The sequence below is a fragment of the Meleagris gallopavo genome, unplaced genomic scaffold (assembly GCF_000146605.3).
Source record: "Meleagris gallopavo isolate NT-WF06-2002-E0010 breed Aviagen turkey brand Nicholas breeding stock unplaced genomic scaffold, Turkey_5.1 ChrUn_random_7180001956088, whole genome shotgun sequence".
NCBI classification, from domain to species: domain Eukaryota; kingdom Metazoa; phylum Chordata; class Aves; order Galliformes; family Phasianidae; genus Meleagris; species Meleagris gallopavo.
The window spans coordinates 9,496-14,879 of NW_011216685.1; the positions used below are offsets into that span (position 1 = coordinate 9,496).

The 5,384-nt window shown below is 37.8% G+C and overlaps 1 long non-coding RNA gene across 1 annotated transcript; it reads left to right on the forward strand.

The window, feature by feature from the left end:
• Positions 1-6: 6 nt before the first annotated feature.
• On the forward strand, positions 7-3,572 carry LOC116217806. The gene is made up of 2 exons (XR_004162513.1): positions 7-787; positions 1,545-3,572. It is a non-coding gene; the product is annotated as an uncharacterized LOC116217806 (long non-coding RNA).
• Positions 3,573-5,384: the final 1,812 nt, after the last annotated feature.

A 5,384-nucleotide genomic window follows, 5' to 3' on the forward strand; every position in this document is an offset into this window, starting at 1 on the left:
TCCACTTTTGAAATACAAACCCAGTCAGTGCGCAGAATGGTATACTCCTTTCTGTCACTCCATCTGGAATTTATTATTTTAAACAGGATCGTGGAGTGTTGGCATTCTGTGATCTACGAAGTTGCTACTGCAAAAATGTCTCACATCTTGAGATGTCTTAGGAACTGTACATGAGCTGGAAATGCTGCTTAAAATGAGAAAATACAACTAACACAAAGTATTAGTGCATTATACTATTTAAGTATTCCAACAAAAGGAAATGTCTGGATAATGTTTCTGGTGTTTTTATGTTCTTTGTCAGTTTTCATGCTAATAAGATAATGGATTTAAGCTGTTTTGCTGCTAATGGATTGTTCAGATGTTCATTTCCTGTTGTGTGTGGGTTAGGTCATTTCAAAGTAAGTGTAATAAAAGTCACATACACAATAAATTAGATGAGTTGCAAATTACTAGAAGGTGGAAATATCAATCAGTGAAGGACTGCTCTATTCACAACTGGTTTCTAGTACATAGATAGTAGGTACTAAAAGAAAATAGACACTGGGCCAGATACAGTTTTGCTGTGACTTGATCTGGAATTTCTGATATATCAGCAAATCCCTAAATCCTGGTAAAATATGCTCAGCTCTGAAAGACCCTTACAGAATAAACTTTGAATGTTTTATTATATGGATAATATTTGTCTGCTTAACCTGTTCTGACCTGGCTTTGAATACTCGTGGAGTAACCGACATGCATTTTCCAACAGGGGAGCCAGTGTTGACAAGACTAAGTATTGGATTCAGAGGTAAAATATTGAGTGGAATTGGAAATAGAGTTAACCAGGGGTTTATGTGTTTGATGCAAAGCAAAAATAAGAATGTGGATGCACTTAAGATACGGGAGGATAGAATACTTAAGATACGTAAACTAAACTCTTCAAGAGATCTACATGTAATAGATGGAATTGCTGTTTTTATCTCTTGGACTGAAAACTTTTAAACGTGTTTGCTTTCTGTTTGTGTACTTACATGTTTGTGTGAATGTCTGATACTGAACAGGTTTCTAGCATCAGTGTAATGTAACTGCTGTTTCTGATATATAAACAACTTGGAGATACTAAGAATCTTGACCAACACTTAGGAGCAGTGCCACACCAGAATTGACTTCATTTAACAATATTCTAGCTGGAACAACCAAGCAAGGCTCTGAAGTACTGACTAACTCCGCCGGGAAGTGGCAATCATTCTTGACACTAGCAGCATTCATAATTTCAATTGGAATAAGCATGTTTATGATATTGAAGAATATCTCAGTAGACACTGGGGTGGGATACAAAAGAAAGAATTTAAATTCAGTGCATTACTGATAGTACAAGTGAGAGGGATGCTCAAAAGAAGATAAGGTGAATTAATACCAGCATTTCGTACTAGTCTTAAGAAGCTGTTTTGACTTTCTGTAATCATTTTTCAGTGGCTTGGATTTTTTCTTTCACATAATACAGTAATGAAATGGCTGTTTGGTACAGTTAATTGCTCTAAGAATGAATTTTATTTTTGTTGCAGGATAATACTCAGGATAATACTTTAATAAGCTAGCTTTAGATTACATTTGTTTTGGGTGAGTTTTGCATGGTGCAAATGGTGAGTATGAACTTTAGTTACAGAATATATATAGACTGTGATATGCCATATTAGAATTGCTAGCAAATAGTAACCAGTGCTTGCAATAATACATTTACTGAGTTATCATCTGTAAAATAAGAAATTAAGCCAATACATAGTCATAAGCAGATAGTTTTGAGATGTATATGTTTTCGAACTTTGTAAATAATTTTACTGACTTTGTTTACACCTAAATTGCTGTCTTGAGAGTAAGAATTTTAAAATGTTTAAGAGTTTACAAAGATCTGAACTTTTTAATAAATACTGTTTCTCAAGTGCTCCATCATTTCACACATCTTTGTTTTCTAGCTATCTTCTTGATCTCTCATTTTCCAGGATAGCCATAAAAAATAAATGCAGTTAGTTGCTTAAGTAATTTTTAAGCATTTGGTTACAGTAGACCTTGTTTTAGGGATTATGTCCACATTTTTGAAGATAGAGATGTGCTGTTATTGTCTGACTTGTGTAAGCCCAGCAATGCACAGAGTTGCTTTAAATTTGGGCTTTCATCTGATTGTACCTTAAAAATAATTGCATATACTAGTTCATATTTTTAGTGAAAATATAATCAGTCAATCTGTTCCTGGAGTACTACATCTGGATATGGAGCCCTGAGTACAGGAGAGACATGGATCTGTTAAGTGCATCCATAGGAAGGCCACAAGAATGATCCAAGGGATGGAACACCTCTATGAGGACAGGCTGAAAGAGCTGGGGCTGTTCAGCCTGGAGGAGAGAAGGCTCCAGGAAGACATGATAGTGGCCTTCCATTATCTAAAGGGGAACTGTGAGAAAGAAGGGGGCAGACTCTGTAGTTGTATCTGTGGTGACAGGACAGAGATAAATGGTTTCAAAATAAAAAAGGGGAGATTTGGTTGGGATGTAAGAAAGAAGATTTTAGAGTGATGAGGCATTAGAACAGGTTGCCCAAAGAGGTGGTGAATGCTGTGTCCTTGGAGACATTCAAGGTCAGGCTGGTCCTGGCTCTGAACAAACTGATCGAGCAGATAGTGGGTATGCCTTTCATTGAAGAGACTAGGTGACCTTTAAGAATCCCTTTCAACTCAAATGATTCTATGAATTGAACAGCTATTCTATTTGGATAGAGCTGGTGAGTGCTGTGCAAATTACAGTGTACGTATACATTGAGGCTTAAAGTACAAGTTGAAATCTGTTGAACCACACAGTGACTCAAATATCAGTGGTCATTTTTAAGTACAGAAGGCCTGTTCTGTCACCATAGTAAGTTGTTTTTTTCTTTTGAAACCATAGAATTAAGTATGGATAAGACACCACAGCTACTTCAGTATCTTCAGTATCAGGTATTTTGGAGATAGAGGTTCAAAATGGAAACGTTTTTTGAATGTTGTAAGATGAAGAGAGAAAGATACGGATGTTTTTTATATTTGAACAGTAATAAATGAAGTGTAAAGTGGTCATTAAGTGCTTGTTAAGAGTAATAAGAATACAGTCCTGCAATGGAGCTGTAATAGAAAAAGAAATGAACAGGAAAACCATCGCTATCATTAGTAATGTTATTGGGACTAGGTTTCTGAAGTTGATTATCACCAGAATATTGCCCATCCATTGGCTGTCCATCCAAGTCTAGGGAGTGACTGCACATGGGAGAATGGTGAGCTTGATTCTGGATACCAGGAACTGCTACATAGCACAAGTTATTTATGTTCATAAGAAAAGAATCCTTAATGTGATGATGGTGGCTGCCTTCACAGCAAAATTAGGTGCAATTGGGAAATCTTACAGAAACAATAAATTAAAGAAGTTATATATATCCTTTGCAACCTGGAGACAGACTATGATGTCTGATGACAAAGCTAATTTAGTATGTATGCACACATCTTTCTGTAAGTATATTTGCTATGCTGGACTAAGAAAACGGTTGAAAACAGCTACATTAAAAAAAAAAAACAGGACAAAACTATAAACAATTTTGAGCAGAGATAAGAGTTTGTATTAAATGGCAAGATTTGAACAACTCTGTGCCTGTTTCAATTCTTAGAATTAAATAAAAAGAAGTGCAGCATATTTATAGTATATAGTGTTTAATGCGCTGGGCAGCCAGTTGGGGTGGGGAAAGAGAAAGGTGTAGAAAGCTAAACTGCGACAGAAGGAGTTGTCACAGACAGAAAAATGACAGCACAGTTTGCCTTTGGGGTAGTTCATTAATAAAATGTTGGTGATCGTTGTGCAAGTGTTATGCTGTCTAAATTGTCTGAGAATCTTATTCAATGATTGAAGGGACTGACACAGCTCATTCTGAAAACAGGAGAAGCCTCAGATGGCTTAAGTTGCTGTATACCCTCTTGTGTGTGTTTTTGTCATCTCTTCTGGCAGCAGTGATGGATTTGAGGAGACAAGCTGAGGAGAATCTCACTCCAGAAACAGGCTGTGTTGTAGTTGCTTTGTCTCTACTCAAATAGAACATAGCCTAAGAACCCACTGATTCTTCATTCTTTGCAGACATTGCAATATTACTTTTATTAGGCACTAATAGTAAAGAGAAGTTTGAAACATCTGCATTAAGGTGACACTGAAACAGCAACTTCTAGACCATTGGGTAACTCCATATGCTCACTCATATGTTTACTGAAAGAGTCTGGAAGTGAAAGGGGATTCAGATTTTCTCTGAAAAACAGATGTGTATCCAGTATTCAAGTTAGTATTTTTGTGAAAGTATCTGCTGCCTTGACATTATGAAGTAATTGCTGACATACTTGCAAGAGCAGGCTAGTTTTCTCAGATAATTGCATTGGAACATCAGGCAATGTTTCACAGCAGTTTCAGAACTTATGACATTCACACTATTTACAGTTCTCTTCCTATCTATTTTTGTAAAAACGTTTTCTGTATGCAAGATTTCCAAGACCTACATGAAGCTGGGGGATGCTCATGGGCAGTACACAGAATACCCATGGAAAAAAGGCTGCATGAAGTCACACAAAGTACTTATACTAACAAGCAAATAACTTGTTTTCTTGACTTTTGACTAATTTTGGTGATGATGTTTCTCTTTTAGAGGCACTAAGATGTCTAGGCAATGTACTTGGTGGTCAGCATAAATATAATGGTGTGGTGAGCTATAGTTCATCATGTTGATGGAGCAAATCATCTTGGGTGAGATCACGTGTGTGGCATCCAGGGGATCAGGCCCAGCCAGTACGGGTTCATAAAAGGAGGGTGATGCTTGATCAACCTCATCTCCTTCTATGACTGGATGAACAGACTGGTAGACAAGGGAAAGGCTGAAGATGTAGTCTACCTAGACATCAGCAAAGCCTTTGACACAGTCTCTCACAGTATTCTCCTGGGGAAACTGGCTGCTGTGGGCCTGGACAGGTATACCCTTCTTTGGGTAAGGAACTGGCTAGAGGGCCATGCCCAACAGGTAGTAGTTAATAGAGTTAAGTCCAGCTTATATTATAAATGGTATCCCCCAGGGGCCATCTTGTTTAATATCTTTACTGATGACCTAGATGAGGGAATTGAGTGTACAAACTGAGTAAGTTTGCAGATGACATCAAGCTGGGAGGTAGTATTGATCTGCCTAAGGGTGGAGGCCCTTCAGAGGGATCTAGATAAGCTGCATCTCTGGGCTGAGATGCATGGATGAGGTTCAACAAGGCCAAGTGCTGGGTTCTGCACTTTGGACACAATAATCCCATGCAGCACTATAGGCTTTGGGCAGAGTGGCTGGATGACTGTGAAGGGGAAAGGGACCTG